This window comes from Dermacentor albipictus, chromosome 1 (assembly GCF_038994185.2).
Source record: "Dermacentor albipictus isolate Rhodes 1998 colony chromosome 1, USDA_Dalb.pri_finalv2, whole genome shotgun sequence".
In the NCBI taxonomy this organism is placed as follows: Eukaryota; Metazoa; Arthropoda; class Arachnida; order Ixodida; family Ixodidae; genus Dermacentor; species Dermacentor albipictus.
In genome coordinates, this window is record NC_091821.1 from 241,009,184 (window position 1) to 241,029,678 (window position 20,495).

Consider the following 20,495-nt stretch of genomic DNA (forward strand, 5'->3'; position numbering starts at 1 on the left):
CTGACTGAAGCAAATCACTTCGAAGGGAGGGGTGGTGATAGAGCTTATGGAAAAGTGTTAAACGAGCAAGTTTGCGGCGATATGACAAATCTTCCAGTTCGGCACGTTTTTTAATGCTGTAACACTTGTGAAGGGTGAGTAGTCTGAAAATATGAAGCGAACAGCACGGTTCTGCAAAGATTCGATGTTATTGATAACGTAGGCTTGCTCATGGTTCCAGATGGCCGCAGCATATTCGATTTTAGGGCGTATTAGAGTCTTTTTACGTGCATAGGGACGTGTCTGAGGTTAGGTTTAAGAAGACCAAGTAGGCGGTTAGCAGACATTAGGGTGAGGTCGATATGGTGATGCCACGATAGGTGAAACTGAAGGGGCACACCAAGGTATTTGTATGTTGTTGTTATTTATAAAGTATTGTCGTTAAGAATATAAGTCGTTGGAATGCGATCTGCGCGACGAGTGAAAGACATCTGTTTTGTTTTAGAAACGTTTAATGACATTAACCAGGATGAGCACCTTAAGCTTACTGCGTTGAGATCAGATTGTAGGGATCGGCGGTCACTGTCACTAGTAATGTTATGGTAAATTACGCAGTCATCAGTGAAAAGTCGAATTCTAGACGTTATACAGGCAGGTAAATCATTAATATCGATTAGAGAAAGCAAAGGTCCGAGCACACTTCCTTGCGGTACACCAGATGTCACATAAGCAGAGGAGGAGTTAGAATGATTAAGCGAGGTGAACTGTGTTCTAGATGACAGAAAGTCCTTAATCCAAGCGAGCACGATACGGTGGATTTTAAGCTGTGCTAGTTTCAGTAGAAGTCTGTGATGAGGAACCCGATCAAAAGCCTTTGAAAAATGTAGAAACACTGCGTCGACCTGAAAGCCCGCGTCAAGTGATAATTGTAAGTCGTTAACGAAGACAGCTAGTTGAGTGTCACATGAAAATCCCTTGCGGAAACCGTGCTGATAATTGAAAATAATGTCATGACCTTCGAGGTAGTTAATGACTTGGCTGTGAATGATATGCTCAAGAAGTTTGCAAACGGTGCTGGTTAACGAGATGGGTCCATAGTTCAGTGCAGAGGAACGCTCACCTGATTTAAATATAGGTATCACTTTGGCTATCCGCCAGTCTTTAGGAATTAGTCAGTGTGATAACGATTGGGAAAAAAAAAAAAAAACAGGACAACTCAGTGCAAATGCTTTGAGATGTACTCGTAAGTATCTTATTGTTAAAGCCGAGGTGATCCGAACTACTAGTAATTTTAGGATTGTTTAATAAAGCTAAGATACCTGTTTCATTAATCACAATTTCAGGCATGCAAATGTCATAGATTGTATTTAAGTCAGGGGAAGAGCTAATGTCTCCTTCGGTGAATACTAATGAAAAGGTGTCATAAAAACATGGGCACATTCAGACTCATCAATTATGACGCCGTTAATGTCGGTAAGCAAAATGTCAGGATGAAAGCTAGGATTTATGATGCGCCAGAACTTACGAGGGTTGTTGGTTAGCAGAGATGATAGGTCGTGATTGAAAGAGTGGCGTCTAGTGGATTTTAGGAGTGACTGGTAGTTCTTGTCGCATTTCTTATACTTGTCCCACGCGCTTAGAAGACCATTTTTTAGTGCCTGCCGGTAAAATCGCTTTTTCTTACTATTCATACGTCGCAACTTCTGATTAAACCACGGTGCACTGCAGCTATATCGGATGGTCATAAGTGGAACGAAGTCATCAACAAGTTTATTAAAGGAGTACTGACACAAAAATTTGAAGTCGAGATAACTTGTGAGGTCGATTTAGTTGGTCACACACACATCGTCTATAGAATATCAGCGGCGAATACCGCTTAGAACATATTTAAAATCAATTTTAAAGTACGTGCGCGCAGCCAACCGCAAAACAGAGCACCTCGCGACATTGACATCGAGCGGGATTGTAAATAGCCAAGAAAACGCTACGTCATGAATTTTCGTTGGCTGCCATGCGGCTTAGATGTGCTCTTCTCCTCTGTTGTTGCTTGTTCTAGCTGTTGTACTTGTAGTGGGACGCTCTCCGTGTCGCTGCAACTGCAGTTTTTGTCGTGTCAATCGGGATATTTCCCACACTATCAGCTTGACTGCACTGCCACAACGTTCAACGCCGATTTGTTGTCTTACCATTGATCGTGGCCGATGCGAGAGTTTTGTTCAGGTTCGTCCTCGCCATAGCCGGCCGCAATATCTGAGTCGCTAAGTGATTGGCCACGTCTAAAGCGCGAGACACGTGGTGCGATTTTCCGTGCGATCTGTCGTACGGCGCGTCGTGTGCGACTTGCCGCATGCGGCGATTCGGGACACATGGTACGAATGAGCGAGCGGCGGGTAGCTCCGCCCAGAACCGGCTCCCCTTCGTGGAAGTTCGGAATGCTGCATAACTTCGAACAGAAAGTGCAAACAACCGTATTTGCGCAGCTGTCTTGTTTGAAACAAACGATGGCAATATAAACACGTCTATGCGAGCACTGTCGACGTGTTTCCGCAAGGCCGCGTTAGCAGTATCGGATCCGTTGACAGCCGCCCATGGCCAGGAGCCGGCAGGCATAGCTCGCTGGGCCATCGAATCCGACACCGGTTGCGCTTGTGACACGATCGCTTGCAGCTCGTATAACGAAGCGCCTATGTTAGTCGGCAAAACGTGTACACAGTTATGTCACGCTTAAATTGCAGCACATTTGATTTCGTTGGCGCCGACAGAAGCGAACGAGCACGCCAGGCGAGCTTGCGATCGCTGGGAGACGATATAGGCCTAGCTCGCCGGCCGTCTATCCGGGGCCGAGGGTCCTTGCGTGCGTCTGCAGCTCGTAATAAAGCGCCTAAATTCGTCAGCACAATCAATGCCTGAACATTTATGTTTCTCTTAAGTGAAAATACGGTTAGTTTTCCCGGTGCCGTTAGTAGCGATGAGTAAACATGCCAGTCAAGCAAGCCGCTTCGCAAGACGATTGCTCGCGCGTTGGCGCTTACCGCGTCCGAGTATAAATCACTCCAACGATTTACTATTTCGCACAACGTTTTATTAAAAATTAAATTATGGTGTTTTACGTGCCAAAACCACTTTCTGATTATGAGGCACGCCGTAGTGGTGGACTCCGGAAATTTTGACCACCTGGGGTTCTTTAACGGGCACCTAAATCTAAGTACACGGGTGTTTTTGCATTTCGCCCCCATCGAAATGCGGCCGCCGTGGCCGGGATTCGATCCCGCGACCTCGTGCTCAGCAGCCCAACACCATAGCCACTGAGCAACCACTGCGGGTACAACGTTTTATAACTCGCACTCTTTCGAGGTCACTTTATTCTAGAAGTTATTTCGTGTCAGAAACAAATTGTAGCCGATTTATGTGCCGCCGTCAGCGGCGAAAGGCCCACGTTTCGACCAGGGAGAGAAAAAAAAAATAACAGACATGATCAGAGTGGCGAGGCGCCCGCTCGCCGGCCCCGCCCCGCCGGGTCTACCACGTGGCCATGACATGACGTTCACGCTACCGGCGCTGTCATTGGCTGCGGTCGTCCGACCGACGCGGCAGTCGCACGACAATAGCAAGTTGTTCGTGCACGCTGGCTGCGCGTCAGAGCATACGTCATGGCTTTTTGCGAACACGTGACCACTTTGTTTACATTCCCGTTTCTCCCGTCTCGTTGCTCTCTGGAACCGAAACTTCGACTGGTCGCTACAAAAAAGACTGCAAATAATTACCTGTCGCGCTCTGAAGTAAATGAGGTTTCGTGCCGTGATTACTGGGTCATTAACTACTTACTAAAGCAGAAAAAACCACGTGGATTTTTTTTTGTGTCAGTACTCCTTTAAAAGTACTCTTGAATAAATTCCAATTCTGCTCAACAGTGCACAATAAATATTGTTTCATGAACTGGGTGGCGAAATAATCTAATTCGGCATTTATTTTTTCATTGTTAGCTCTGTTGTAATATCTGATTTGTTTAATAGCAGTTTTCTTTTCGTTAAAGGAACCAGTAATGCGTCTTGTTATTACTTCATGATCCGAAATGTCATAATTTGATATGTATAGGCCAGCTTTGTGAATTAACTGATTAAATTGACATTTGTCTATGTAAAAAGTTCAGTGCAGCTGGTGGTCGCTCTAGGGCGTGGTACGCGATCCGTTACTGGCATTTATCTGTCTGCAGGCTGCTGGTTCATCGGAAACAGTCTCGGTAGATGGCCTGCAGAATGCAGTGCTCACTACCCCGGCGGAACACGATCCCTGGAATAAATAATAATAGGGACAGACTAAAAGGGACGGAACCTTACGCGACGTTGACGGTCAACTAGTTTCGTTGTTTTTCCGTGCGTTCCCTGACTCCCCCTTTTTTTTTTCCATTCTGCAAGGTACGGGTCCCCGAAGCCAAGGTTTGAACGGGAATGCTTCATAGTTAAGCTTGACATGGTAAATATAGATTTGGTGTCTGTAGTAATTGGCTGTTTATTTATATAGAGAGGTAGATAAAGGAAAAGGAAGGAAACGCAATGACTACTAACCGCAAGTGCAGGCTAGCGCAATCTCGTAACAGTGGTCAGCAGCAGCGGAGGAGGGGTACATATAGTAAAGGAACAGGAAGAGATGGTAACGTGAAAGATAAGTATTTAAAACGAACTGACTAGCTAAGGAAAGAAAAAAAAAAGCAGTTCGCTTTGTGGAGTGACTTGCCCGAGAGAGTTTGTCACCGGCTCCTCACACCAGCACTGTTAGGTTGGCGTAGGGCGGCAGGGTGGCGTAGTGGCCGAGGCGTTGCGTTGCGAAACCCGCAGACGCGGGATCGAATCGCGGCACGGCCGCATTTTGATGTGGGCGAAATGCAAAAACGCCCGTGTTTACTGCGCATTCGATGCACGTTAGAGAACGCCAGGTGGTCAAAATGTAATCCGGAGGCCGCCACTACTACTGCTGCGTGCCTCACGACCATATCTAGGCTTTCGGGTGTGACGAGGCCCGACTGCTCGAGGACGTGACCCAGCGTTAATTGGGTGCTGCATCTGCATGCCGCTCACGGTGGAGGGACTGCGTGCACATGCACATAATTCAGTGTGGCTGGCAGCGCCGCCGACGCCAGTTTTGTGCCGATAGTAATAGAGACTTTAACTTGTACGCTATTCCGGTAAACGGGAGCGGTTTGGGCGGATTACCGGGTGGTCGGGGCGTAAACGTGAGCGGTGAAGCCGCCTGGTGTTGTAGAGCTCAACCAGACAAACGCATAGCTAATACTGCAGTAACTCACCATATCCTGCTTCGCCACCCGTGCAAATTTTTGGCAGCGGCGTAATTGTGAACACGATTACGCCACTGTCGAAAATTTACGCCAGCAGCTAAGCAGAATATAGTAATTAGCTCTGTGTTTGTGTGGTTGAGCTTTGCGCCACCAGCTGGCGCCACCAATCTGGCCGCTCAGGTTGGCGCCCCCGCTAAACCGGAAAACCGCCCGCGCTTGCCCGAATACCGGACACGCTAAACTATACGGCTGTCGCGCAATACGGAAGGCATCGTCGAATAGAGGGCTCGTTGCAAAGCTGAGGCACGTGACAGCGCCCACTTCAAGCATGTGCAGCCTGATTATACTCCATTCAACGATGGTGCCGAATTCTTTTCGATTGCTTCGCCTGTGTGCGTCTATGGTTTTATGTAGCTCACTATATGTTGGTGTGGGACGGGGTGTGGAGAGAAACTTGAGAATGATGCTGTTTATATCGTCTAGCACGGAAAAAGACGGAATTTGCAGTTGCGTTCTTTCACGCGAGTTTTCATAGCGGTGCCCGTACGATGGTACATTGCAATTGCAAATGCAAATGGCACATTGCAATTTAGCGGCATAACATTGGAGGCATTAATTAAACAAAAACTTTTTCTTGAACATATCGAAAAATTAAGTCATTATTAGTTCCAATGTAGCGCAACACACGCACAGGGATGGTAAGTTACAATTTCAAGTACAATGAGCTAAACAGTTTCGAAGCTACAATTCAAAGTACCTGATTTTCTGTGCTACACAATCTCGACAAATGGATTGACACATGAGCATGTAGCACCATCATCGAGTGCATTTCTCGCGATTGGATTGGCTTCGACCGTCCAGCGTGATCCGGGCGTTGAAATGCTGTAAAAGTGTATAAGCGCGACTGGACGAGGACGAAGAAAAAAACAGATACACAGACACAGCGCTTCACTTTCAACTATAGATTTTATTTTCGCACGCATCGATAAATATATACCGTGCGAGCGGAAACAAACGTAACTGCAAAAAGGGAACATTGAGTGGTACATTTCGTTGAACCGGACACGTGTGCAAGGCAAGGGCAAAAAAAAAAAATGTACTACAATCGTCACAAAGACAAACTAAGGAATCATATCTCCTTTTCCGATAGTGACACCGAAGGCTTGCTTACGCACTTTTGCACTAATTTTGCTATCTCGTAGGCCTCTACAATCTCCCTCGTCATCCTGCTGTGAGCCTTATACAGAACGGAAGTGCTTTCAAACATGGGCTTGCAGTCATGTATGCGTCATCCTGCTATGAGCCTTACACAGAACGGAAGTGCTTTCAAACATGGGCTTGCAGTCATCATGCAGTTGGGTCATGTATTGCTCCCTGCTTAAGTGACTTCTTTCTAGCTAACCGTGACCAGGTTCTTGATGAACGCCTAAAGAATGACACTGATGTCCCGAAAGTGTTCAGATTCGTTGACGATTTTCTAATCATTTTAACTATCAAATCAGACAATTTTGACTCGCTGGTTTCAAAAACCGTAACCTCATTCATTAAAGTGTTATCCCCTTTGTCTTTGACACATGAAGTCCCCATAGGCAATTTCATAAGGTTTTTAGGCTTGGGATTGTACTTTTATCCACAAATGACATGCTGGAGTTATCAGCCGAGAGGCAATAAGCCAGTCCTACCATTTCATTCCGCTCATTCAAAACTTGTAAAACGCGCAGTAGTGACATCGTGTTTCAACAATTCTTTGACGAAGTCATGTGACCACAACTTGGAAGCCAGTTTCAAAGAGCACGCCAAGCGCCTGGCAGATTCTGGTTACCTGATGCGCATGCTAACTTCTGTCGCGGAGGGCTTAAGCAAAAAGTGCAAGAATGCGTCGAATGCAAGCAGTACCAATGCTAGAGCAAAGAAAGTTGCTGTGGTACCATACATTCATTGCATTTCACATAATCTCAGAAGAATAGCGGCGAAATCGGGAGTAGACGTGGTTTTCTCTGCCCCTGAGCGTCTACAGAAGCAATGCAAACAGGTTAACACAGAAAATAACAAAAGGCACTCATGTTCTACCCAACATCGCAAACAATTTGTAACCTGTACTCATAACGTTGTCTATGCCATCCCACTTTCATGCGGAAGTACGTATATTGGTCAAACCGGCAGATGCATCAACGAGAGATTAAAGGAGCATCAATATAACGTCACTAAGGTAATCTAGGGTCATTTGGGTATTCACTGCCGAGATTGTTCCTGCAAGCCCATGTTTGAAAGCACTTCCGTTCTGTATAAGGCTCATAGCAGGATGACGAGATTGTAGAGGCCTACGAGATAGCAAAATTAGTGCAAAAGTGCGTAAGCAAGCCTTCGGTGTCACTATCGGAAAAGGAGATATGATTCCTTAGTTTGTCTTTGTGACGATTGTAGTACATGTTTTTTTTTTCTTTTTTTCCCTTGCCTTGCACACGTGTCCGGTTCAACGAAATGTACCACTCAATGTTCCTTTTTTGCTGTTACGTTTGTTTCCGCTCGCACGGTATATATTTATCGATGCGTGCGAAAATAAAATCTATGGTTGAAAGTGAAGCGCTGTGTCTGTGTATCTGTTTCTTTCTTCGTCCTCGTCCAGTCGCGCTTATACACTCTACCATGGATTCTAACCAACTAGCACGCCAACGTGTTTCAACTGTCACCTTAACCTCAGCGACTTACGGTATATACATCGAGGGCGCTTCGAAAAGCGCTGCTGCTGCGGTAGCGGCAACAGGTGCGAGCGTCGCTTGTGCATACGGAGTTCGTTCAACCACTGGCACCGCCTCCGCGTCTCGTGCAACTATATACGGAAAGCGGGAGTAGCGGACCATTGGTGTCGAATCGGTCGTTAGTTGGCGACTCGGAGTCGGCCTCCTGAGCTCCGCGCGCAAGGCTTGGCTCTCCTGTCTCGTGTGCCCGCTGTTGGTACGACTCTGGATGGCGCTTGCGATGCCGCTCATTCCTTCTTTTCGCGCCATTTATTATTCTTCGAGAAACAGACCGAGGAAGAGACCTGCGACTGAGGGTGTTCCAATTCTGCGCGTGTTCCAATTGGAACATTGATGTTAGCCTTCCATTGTTCGTGCTCGCCCGATGCGTGCGCTCTACATCCCGCTGCACGGTGAACACGCAGTGGCTTCGGGCTGTTTTCGTGCTGTGCGAAGATGTCGCGCAGCGAGGATTTTTTCAATTGTTTCGGTCCTAAGCCTTCCGGGGTGCACAAAAGATGAAAATGGTTTAAGAGTGGGTCGAAGTCGCGCCCGCAGTGTCAGTCCGAAAGTTATAGACCCGGACTTAAGTCGCACATATCTTCCTTCGTTCATGTGATCCTTGTCGAACTTCTTTCCCGCCGAAAGCGTTTACTTTAATTGTGCTCAAGATCGCACGAATATTGGCCCGCAGGCCCTGTATTCCCGGTGAGTCTATACTTCTGTAAGGCAGCGCCAAGAATTTTTATCAAGATCAGGGCATGTATAATGTAACGACTCCTTTTGCCCAGCTCATTTCATTCTTCTGATGCGCCGCTCCAGACCGACTTATTCTGGTGATAGCGTAGGTGGGTCAAGCGTAGGTGGGTCACTGTATAGGACTAAGAAGCAAGTGCAGGCTGAAATGGAATTTCGAATAGAATTGTTAAATTTTTCCGTCTTTGTTCGAAAATGAATCTCGGGGCGTGCGCCTATACATCTTAGTTTTTTTATATTTCGTATTTATTATTTTTTGCGCGCGCACGTGTGTGTGTGTGTGTGTGTGTGTGTGTGTGTGTGTGTGTGTGTGTGTGTGTGTGTGTGTGTCAGTCAACGTCGCAGAGGAATATTGTGTTCGACTGTCAAAATATGTTCGACGGTTACGATACTCCCAAATGCGAAATTTGCGCGCCGCTTTATACCTTTATACGTGTTTTCATTTCGCGGTATATTGAGGCAAAGAATTTCAGACCGAAATCACCGCATCGACTGGCTGTAGGTCGGCGCCGTCAGCGCCTTCGCAGAGGGAGGGGCAGTATGGCAACGCTATAGCATGGTGAGCGCCATCGGCTCCAGCTGTGGAAGACGATGACGGCGAACGCGCGAGCAGTGGCACGCGCGCGTTCGCGCGGTTACGCCGATGCCGCGACGACGCTCAATCCAGGAACGAGCGCCGAAGAGCTGTGCTCTAAAACGTAATCAGATGTAGCTGGTTTCTTGGTTGTGTGGGCAAATCGGCCTGGCGGCACACGCAGCAGCAACTACAAGGTTCTATCGGAAACGTGGACATTTCTCCTGGAACGTGCAGCTGCATGCAGGTAAAAATGCGTGCTTTAGATGGCACATCAGCAGTGTCACGCGTCTGGTTTGGCGGATTTGTTGAGTGTTGTTGGTTTTTTTTTTTTTCTTGGAGATGGCGACAGCGACACGACACTTGAGTTGCCACCGAAGTATGCTGGGGCTGGCGACTCTTGACTGCCAAGTATACAGAGGTCTCTTAACTGGCGCTTCATGCACTGCCGCGGTTGAGACAGACTGCCTGGTTCACTCATGATGGGAGCAGCCGCCGCCAAATAAGGTCCGCTTGCTGGCATGTTTAGCCTAACTACCGTGCTTAAAATTGCGCTAACAGAAAATACTCCATTTATTGAGGAATATATCCTCCAAATTTCATGCCGAAGCGAGCTCTAGAAGTGCTTTAAACGTGCCACCAAAGTTACCTAGAGCCCTCTAAAGATCGGCTTGGCTTCATAGCGATTTCACACAACTCCTTCAAAAAAAGAACGAGAAAAAGCAAGAAGCATACAGAGCGATGCTCTCTCTTTTCCTTTTGCAATTAAATTTGTGCTTTCTTAACTGATTTTACCTATCTAGAGTTTTTAACATTCACAGAAAGTTGCATTACCGTTGCGGCGGCTTGCTTGTTTGTGCATCAGCGATTTTATTCATCGTAGTTCTAATTTTATAAAATATTTAATACAACCTTAGTTGTCGTGCTCACATGCAACACTCGGAAAACGGGAATGCTTCATTTCTCATCAAAACTTTAAGAAGCGCAGGTTTTTCGGTATGCTACCCTGTGTCAACAGTCTGGTTAAGCCGCTCTCATGTGTTCGAGCCCCATGAAAATCGCTGGTGTCTCGCTCAATTACTCAAGCAATCCGAAAAGAAAACCTACAGTCATTTCCAGGAAGGATTTCGCAATGGAATGACTGGTAAAGGATGTGGGCAATTATGTCCCTGGTGAATTTTTGGCGTGATGGGTTCACAACTGAACATGCACTTAAAGGGCCCCTCACCAAGCTACATAGAAAATTGGTTGTTATACGCTGGATCTTGTTACGTGGCCTCTAGGGAGCGTTATACCATAAGAATTTTTCAAATTGGTTCATTGTAGCCGAGGTATAAATATTTCAGAGCCACATACCCATGATTTCAGGAGGCGAGCATCTCCGACGACACACACTCTCTCCACTTGCCCCTGTCTAAGCTCCGCAAGCGAAATCCCTTCCCTGCGTTCTCCCATACCTTACTGAACACATCGGAGCTGGAGAATCACGTGACACACGCGTCACGGGCCCCGCCTTCCCCCGCCCCCTTTTTTTTCTCGCATTTTTACTGCGCGGCGCACTTCCGCTGACGGTCTCGCGCGCCAGCTGTTGGGTTTGTCTTGTTTCGCGCAGCGCACGTTATTGCGCGCTCTGCACGAGGACACCTGACCAGTGCCACAATCACGAGCAGTGAGGCAGGCGCGCGAGAGGTGAAAGAGCATGATTACGGCACTAGAAAACGGTAGAAGATGATAGTTTCGTTCTCCGCGCGTGTGTGACTGCGCGACATGGAAAGAAGCAGACGAAACGGAAGTGAATCTCTCTCGCTGCGGTACGAAGTAAAACAAAGACGCGCATACATTCGGTTTGTATGTTTTGTTATTTCTCTAAACTTTGATTGGACTATTGAAGCAACAGATTAAACAAGTGATGTTGCCTCGAGTAATTCTCGAAATCACGTGCCACTATGTGTGACGTCACAGCACTGCCATGTACGTAGGCGCACTTGTGCGATATACGTCGACTCTCTGGCTGGGAGTGCGGCGCCCGCGATCAGAAAGGAAAATAGCCTTCGGTTTGAAATTTAAGAACTTTCCGCGGCACGTAGGGCTGGAATACTTAGCGGACACGATCGTTAGCGCGCATTGTATGCACTGGGCTTTTCACAAGCTCAAGATGGCCAGACCTGGTGAGGGGCCCATGAAACGCAATTTCTGGAAAACAACGTTTTTCCTCACAAAATGAACACTATCTCCGCAACTAAAAAGATTTTCAGTGCGATATTTTGCCTGATGGTTGTAATTTTTCTTATGCGTCTACTGAACCAAAACAGTTAACTTGCTAATAGCAAGCTAACTGTAGATTCAGTAACTGTAGAAATCAGTAGATTTCTTTTAAAAAATATCTGTCTTGCCAAATTGCATTTATATGTGTATGTCATTGTTCGAATCATTATTTTGAAGTGAAATACAATGCGAATGGTATTCTCTTTGTCCACCCAAAAGCCCACTTTGTGGACAATATTTGGCAGAAATCTCAACGCACTTATTAGGTATATTTTAAATGTCCCTTGACAAAAATACTAAAATGTATACATATGAATACTTACAATTACGAAAGCTTTCATTATTTTTAGATAAAGCTTAAACTTCGTATGCATAACCAGGAACATCTTTACTAAGTGGCTGCAAACTTTCGGAAATTTTCATTCAGCGCAACTTGAGAAAATTACAAAAATGTCTAATGTCCCGTATGTACCTATGCCATTCCCCGTTAGCCACGCCACTGCAACAGGCTGGCAATGAAAGACTGCTTCTCGCTTTGACATGGGCACGTGTCGAGCACAATACGTTTCCCTGCGGCTGGACCTTTTTTGAGGTGATTTCGCCGAAGCACTTGGGCGAGGGAACGCGCCGGACCGTGGTGTCAACGCAAAAGGAGTACGCAGGTAACGAACGCGACGATGGGAGAGGAAGCAGGGCGGCTGCCCGTCGGAGGTGCCCTTTGTTCGTTCGTCTGACTGGATCGCTTGTCACTGCGAATGGCCGGGATGTGGTGGCCGAAGGACAATTGCACGCGCACCGAGATAACAGGTCGCCGCCGCCGCTTTGCGTCCTTCTTTGTCAGCCAGTTCGTTTTATTGCTCGTCGAGTCGAGTGTATGTATGCCAAGACTCGTAGGCCGGACGCTCTGCTATAATGGGAGGTGTGGAAGAAGGTTTGCTCTCGGCTTTGGCCAAAACAGCGGCACTGTGGTGAGCAAAGGTTCGTGGAACTTTGGTGTCGCCCATCTCTGATAGTTTCTTCTTTCTTGATTTTTTTTTAAATGCGAAACTTTGCCTCGTTCATGGCACTTTACGCTTGTAAGTTCCTGTCACGCATCGCTTTAATGAACAGGAAATAACGTGTGGCCGACGATGGAATCGAACCTCTGCCGTAGAGCACAGCAGCTCTAACCATTAGGCAACGATAGCCAGCCAGCTCTTTTGAAACGCTCGGCGCGTGCAGCCCGTGCCACTCTATCGTTTTCTTTCCTTGCCGCACTCAGGCGCCGCGAGTTCTCCGGAACCGGCCCACTGTCCTCGGTATTTTCCTCGTGTCACGCTACATGTAGTGCGTTGGAATTGTGCGACTTCATGATCGTCCAAGTTAATCATGCTTTAACATTTTTTTTTCGACGGAGTACACCTGTCATCGTCGTTTTAAATACTCCACGTGACATAGCCATATATACGTACAATTGCATAACAAGTAGTCGCTGATGACGTCTCTCTCGTTTATGCTCGTCCACTACCCATGTAAAAACCCGAAATTTCTGTGTAAGCTCGATTCGAACGGCCGGCGTAAAAATGATGTCGTTACCGTCAGATGATCGTCTTCAACGTAGTCGTCACAGGCGCCTACCCTCACGACCCACATATACTACTCAGTTTACACAAACAGGTTGGTCCACCTGATATCGCATTGCGGTGCCTCAAACTAAGCTAGGTAGCCAGGTAGCTGCCAAGTGCTATACATAACGTCGATTCCCACAGTGCGTGGGATCTGCACATTTATTTTGTTTATATCTCAGCCGGAAGGGCGGCTCCTACTTCAAATACGAGCGGCCGTCTATCCATGCACGGCCGCTCCATGCATGGACCAGCTGGCGACTCATTCACAAATAATCTCGTCAGCTGTTCAGCGCGATCGCTTGCAAGGCTGCACCCGTAAGTTCCGCCACTTAACGGATCCCGTGTCCGAACACTACCGCGGTGACTCTCTCTCCCCGCCCTTGAAATATATATCGAGGCTCCTTATGTTTGAACGACGTTGGCTGCTGAGGGGCTACACATTGGTCAACGAGTTGGAAGTGCGCTCTGGGAAAGGGCACCTCCGCACGCTGGCCCCGCTTCCACCTGACAGTCGCCAGCCTGTGGCTGGCCTTTTCGGACAGCCGGCCGCGACTTTTCAAGCGGCCGGTGTTCTCATTGATTGGCCGAGCCGGCCATGGCTGCGGCGACGGGGCTACTGGCGTTCCGCGCAGGCCCTCGCGTCGGCTGTAAATAATTGAGCGCGCGCGCGTAGGAGTACTGCGGCGCGGCGCGCGGAGCATGCGCGGCCGTCAGAGCCCCCGCGCGGCCCCGCGGCCGCCTATGGTGCGTCATGGCGGTCGAGCGGCCAGGAGACGCCCGCCGACGCTCGCGCTGAGCGAAGCTCGCCGGCGACGCTGCCGCCGCCGCCGCCGCCGCCGCCTAGCCGGTGAGTGTGTGTGTGCCCCTTTGGTCGCCGCACGTGCACGCCCCGGCGGCTTTTCGGCCGTGCAGCCGCGCTCGCTGGGAAAGCCCGCTTCTGGGCTCCGCCACCGAGAGGTTGCAACGCACCGGCAGCGTGTGCCCTGCGATGCCGGGGGCTGCGTGCGGCGCGGGCCTGGGCGTTGGCGCTCGATTCGCCCTCCCCCACCTCCGCTTCTTGAATTCGTCAGTGGTCCCTTCTCGGTGAGGACCGATTTTGTCTGACGGCCCCTGTTGCGTTGCCACCCCCCTCCCTTTCCGTAGGGAACCGCAGAAAGGGGGCGGGGGTTATTTTAGAGTGGCCGCTATTTTTAGACGTTAAGTGCGCCCAAGACGCCCTATCACGCTCTACGCGTAGTGGTGGTTTATTTCTTCCGCAGCGCGGCCGACCCACCACGTGCTTGTTTGAGTGGCTGCACAAAGATCGACTCCCCTCTGCTTTTGTTTCGCGTTGTTCTCGGTCCACTGGACGCAGCCGCGATGGTGGGCTGCGTTAGTAGGCGTCTGGCGTGCTCGGCCCCGTAGAGCATTGCCCGACGCCTTTTTTAATGCTGAGCTTCCATGCCTGCCCTGCTGCTGCTTTGTCGGTACAATCGCCTTCGTTCGATGAGCCCGCTCGGCACTTTTCGGTCGATCGTTCCTCCTGCGCGCTCCACACGCTGCTCCGAATCGGCTGGACTGGCTACCACTGCCGGCGCTGCGCGAGGCTCTCGACGAGAACACGGCGACCACTTTCGGCTTCGAGTTTTGGTCTCATTCGATATCATGTGCCTATGTGTGCTCGTGAAGCTGTCTTGGCTACGACGGTACTCCGATCGCACGCATGCGGTCACTTCTGGCTAGCGTCACTCGCTTGTCCGTCTGTATGCGCGAGCACCCAGGAACAACCGCTGCACGCGCCGCCTTGCACCTGCCAACTTATTGCGCTGACGAGAGAAAACGCGCTGCGCTAAGTGCCGCTGTATGCGTGCGTGCGTCTGTGTTATGTAAACAAGCAACCGACTGTCGTTTCTGTATGCATGAGGCGTTTGCTTATCTTTCTTCAAGTTTGCCTGCTCAGCCATATTCATGAAAGGGTGCAATAGAGAGCTCGCAGAGTGTCCTTCTGGCGGGCTCATGTGATGGGTGTAGATGTGCGATTTAGTGACTTCGGTAAAGCTTGTTCTTGCGTCAAAATATGTAACTTTCCGGAGTATTACAGGAGCAGTTGTACCCGCCGTGGTTGCTCAGTGGCTATGGTGTTGGGCTACTGAGCACGAGGTCGCGGGATCGAATCCCGGCCACGGCGGCCGCATTTCGATGGGGGCGAAATGCGAAAACACCCGTGTGCTTAGATTTAGGTGCACGTTAAAGAACCCCAGGTGGTCGAAATTTCCGGAGTCCTCCACTACGGCGTGCCTCATAATCAGAAAGTGGTTTTGGCACGTAAAACCCCAAATATTATTATTACAGGAGCAGTTGTGGTGGTATAAGCTTGAACTGTTTTTCCTTTGACTATCTTTGCTTGACTGTACATATTGTGACAAAACAAGTGATTGATTGCATTGGTATGGTTTCACCTATTTGTGGAAGCACCTAGTGCACTGTAGTGACACATCCTTTGTCGTTGTTTTTTATCCAAGTGAGGCTGCAATTAAATTTTTTTCCTCATTTGTGCAGCACCATCATTTAGGCATTGTTTTTCATGCAAAGCCATACTCATCTTGTATGAGGAATTTTCACTGTCCACAATGTTGCATGTGAGTGTGCTTGCAAAAAGTGTCAGATTATTCTTTAAACTTCAGTTTATTTATTTTTTGTGTCATCAAACAACAGTTAGTGGTTATGGTGCTGAGCACTGTGATGTGCCTGTAGGCACACTTGCAATGCATTTGAACACACCTTCTTTATTGGTCTGAAATTAAGTAAATGTATCATAGGGCAGAATGGTTCACAGCATTACTGCACGATTTATTTTGATATAGCACTCACTGCGCTCATAAGATGTTATTTAAGCTTGACCATCACTCTGTTTAACTTCCATAGTAAGCATTAGTTTAGTAATGGGCCAATATTTTATTCATATAATTCAATCTTTCAGTTGAAATTGCGGATTAAGATTAAGGATCAAAATGGTAAGTTTGGTGAGTTGGTAGGTTAACATAATCGAAATCAAACATCAGGAAATGAATGAAGGACAATAGACTCAGACAACACTGAGCACTGACTCACAACTATTTTATTACACTGATGAGATATAGACTCAAGAACAAAGGTACATGGTGTATCTAAAGTATACAGGGTGCATCAGCAAATCATGCCAGTCATGAGTTTCACTACTTTGTTGTGCAGTTACAGTATACGGGGTGATCATGTTTAAGTTCTATGGATTTTTTAAAAATTGCCTGTGGCAGATAGCATAATTCTTGTTCTTGATCAGGATTATTCGAAGAGGCAGCCATTACTAGCACGAGAAATCAAAACTTATATTCAACTAATTAAAGAAAGTTCACTAATCACCTTCTTAATTACTTTACGGCCGATATTGCAACTTACGAATTGTAGCAATTGAGCTTGCAAGATATATACACTTGAAATGAATTTCCAGGATGCAACCAGTTTCGAGATGATAGTTCCCAAACTGTGGGACGAAATTCGTGTGTGTCCCAGCTACTTTTGTGCTTCAATGCATAGAAGAGTGTCTTGTTAAAAATTAAGTGGAATAACAGTAAATTTGTATGGCAAGTTTGATGGCGCGTACCTCCAAAGTGGCATCATTCAGGAAGTTAATTCCTAGTGGGTATGCCTTGCAAACTCGCAGTCTACAATTTCTAAATTGCAATATGTGCCCCAAAGTAATTAATTGAGTAGATAATTAGTGGTTTTTTGTTAATTCGTTGAATAGTTGTCAATTTCTAATGCAAGTATTGTCCGCCTCTGAATGATTCAGCTCAAGGGCAAAAATTATGTCATCTGCAACAGGCTATATTTAAGAATTCAGTAAAACTTTAAAATGATCACCCTATATATCTCGTCAGTGTAATAAGGCATTTAGTTGCGACTCCACACTCGATGTTGTCCGAGTCTTGCCCCTTTGTGCATTTCGTGCTGTTTGACTTCAATGATGCCAAAATGAAAGGTTTTGTGAACTGTAGTGTGATTATGTGTGCTGCTCTACCTTCCTGTGTGTATACCAAATAATATATACCATTTCTGCTAAGCAGACAAGACTTAAGTACTGCTCAATTCCAATTTAGCAATTGCAGCTTGGGCTCTAAAGCTAATAAAAGGCAATAGTTCTTTCCTTATTAGCTACCAGTATATTGCTATTTCTCATGCAGATGATTACTGCCTCCTTGAGAAATTCACCTGAATTTGTAGAAAAGCACTGCCACCGACAGTTTGTTTTAAATATTTGTTCTGATTAAAAAAAGTTGTGTATATATTGAAGCCATTTTTATTTAGTCTTGTAATTTCTTTTATTGACAGCATTTTTGACTTGGGGTATGGATGACATCATTACACATGCATGGTATTTCTTTGTGCTTTAGAAAAAAACTACTTTGATATTCAAGTTACTGAATTTGCCCAGTGTTCTCCATTTAGCACACTAATTTGTCATTTTTTGTGTTTTATTCTGTTGTCAAAAATACATCACAATACCCATATTGATGCGTGTAAGGTCTGTCCAGAAATTTTGGGTAACCGTTAGCAGATCTAGTAGTCTTGTATGCATTGTTACACATTCTTGAAAATTGATCTTCATTTATTGTTCTGTTACATTCATTTGAGTAAGCTGTGTTGATGACATTTTGTGGTTTCTTTTCCCCTGCTGAAATTGAGGAGCAGCAGGTTTGGACACATTCAGGAAGCAGATTTGAGGGATCAGGATTGTCTAAATGTTGCTAGCACTGTTGTCTGGTTTGGGCACATAAAGCCCCAGAATTTAATTAATTTAACTGCCATATGGTGCAGATGCTAGAAGGCAGTGCTAGAATTTGTTTTCAAGGATGCAGTGGTACAAACTTTCAGCCACTGTTCTAATTCAGAATTACTGTTGCTTGCGCTTGGTTTGTTGTTGGTTTTTTAATTTATTGCCAATGACTTTGAAGCCACACATTGTCTTGTTTTCGCTTTAGTAACATTTTTTTGGTTCGGTGTCATTGCATTATCTATATTCTGCCTAATCACTTGTGAATGTGCCTGCTTAGAACGTTCATGATTCACTGCAATGGCTTTGTCGCTATGGCGTTGTGCTGCTACGCATGTCATCGCTAGGTTGTTTCTCGATCGTGGTGGCCACATTTCTGTGAGAGTGAAATCCAAAAACACTCATGTACTTAACATAAGTGCACATTAAGTAACCCCAGGTGGTCGAGATTAATCCAGAGTCTTCCATTACGGTCTGCCACATAATCATACCACAGTTTTGGCATTTAGAGCCCCATAATTAAATTTCATTTGAATTAGAACATTCATGCTTTGTATTTTTGTAGCAGCTTACAGAAAATCCAAGCTTCTCGCTCATTTGCATTGTGGCCCTGGTCAAAACTTTGAGCTTTGAAGATTCTTACATTGCATATGTAAACCACTCATTGGTCAGCATACTTGCTAATGAGTTCACTCATTTCTCATGCGTGACTGTGAGTCTCGGTGAGTTTCAGTGAATGGGGCTGGACATTAGTGGAGGCCAAAAAACACTATTTTAAGCCCAAGCGAGTGTCTACTAAACTTTTGGTGCTTTCTGGCTGTCATATTTTTCCTGTGAATTGACCTTCGATGAAAAATTATCACAAACATTGGAGGACGCTTAAGCTTCGCCTTCAAGAGTGGGACGCGACAGCGTTCCCGTCGACCCGCCAAGGGGTATAAGACAATGCGCTACGGCACAGCAATCACTTACGATGCGCCCCGCATCGGACGCCCACCTATCACGCGGTGAGCGTCGAGCAACGCAGCGTTTGGCGCGGCAACGAAACGTGCGCCTGAGCGAACGAAACGAACCAAAGAACTCGGTGTCTCGGAGGGGAAACGATCTACGCCAGCCAAACGTCGTGATCGGCACGGGCAGAGAGATAGATAGTAATCTAAACCGGAAGCACGGCGAAGCGTCGTCAGGGGAGAGGGAGTCCCGCGACGCGCCTGGCAGCGGTCCCAATGCGCGCGCGGCGCGCCTCCTGTCGGGGCAGCGCCGTACATTGAGAGGAGGGGGTCTTCTGTGTTTGCCGCAAGATGGCTCTGCGTGTGCGGAAAGCGCAGAAGAAATGCAGCGGAAACGCACTTCGCAACTCGTGTAATTGTGACTTCTGTACGTTACATGTTCATAATTACCGATATACACCGCAGTATAACTTTCCACGGCTCGTTTCGAAGGCAACACCGCATTCACTAGAGGCGCGTTTGCACCGCTTGGAAGCATCGAACTCGTGGCTGAGTGGTAGCGTCTCCGTCTCACACTCCGGAGACCTGGGTTCGATTCCCACCGGGCCAATCTTGGAAGTTGCTTTTTATTTATGAAACGCCTGCCGTGATTTATCGCTCACGGTCAACGCCGCCGACGCCGACACCCGACGCCGACGACACCGGCTTTTCTGCGACACGAGCTCCTTAACGCTATCGCGTTAAAATTGTTCCGCTACCGCAAAACAGACTTAAAAGCAAGGATTAAGAAAACCTAATAGGAGAGAAGCTACAGTAAAGCAGAGTTAACAAAACATCATTACTACAAGTGGTGCATAATTTTTTGGTGCTTCTCATTTGTCAACACAAAACACTGTTGCTGATCAGCTTTTAGTGCAAGATCCATGTGAGAATGGCAAAGCTGTCAATCCACTAACCAGGAAGCAGCCTTACTCAAGTATGTACACTGGTGAGTAAAAGTTTGAAGACCATGACATTAGCAAAAAATTGAAATATATTCAAGCGCAGCTCCGTTACCTGGAATTGGTTTAATAGATTGTATTGGTCAAACAAGCACACATAGTGCACTCTTGATTTCAGCCGAAATGCCCAGGCTGCGAAAAAAAAAATCCCAACACCTTTGGTCCCCAGACTTTTGCTCACAAGTGTACATGCATATTTGTGCAGCGTACATGTACAGCATATTCAGCAGACCTTAAAAAAATATGGGGTGCTTAGCATCCTCAAACTGCCCAGTGGGTTGTGAGGCACACTATAGGGTGGGCCTCCCGATTAATTTGAACTGTGTGGCGTTCTTAGCATGCACCTAAATCTAAGTAAAGTATTGTGACCAAGAATCTTAACTGCCATGAAGACAATATGGCAAGTCTTGAGGCAAGAAATGGCTAGTGGCGGTGGAAATGCCATTTTATTTATAGTGTGCAATCTAGGCCGGTAATAAGGGTTTATAATAGTAGAATTGAATATGGTACACCAGCATAATGAGTTGACAAATGCGGAGGATA

General features: G+C 46.9%; 1 protein-coding gene across 3 annotated transcripts in view; it reads left to right on the forward strand.

Annotated features, from left to right (window-relative positions):
• trio (trio Rho guanine nucleotide exchange factor) overlaps positions 1 to 20,495 on the forward strand; it is a 254,652-nt gene that overhangs the window by 206,284 nt on the left and 27,873 nt on the right. The window lies entirely within an intron of this gene.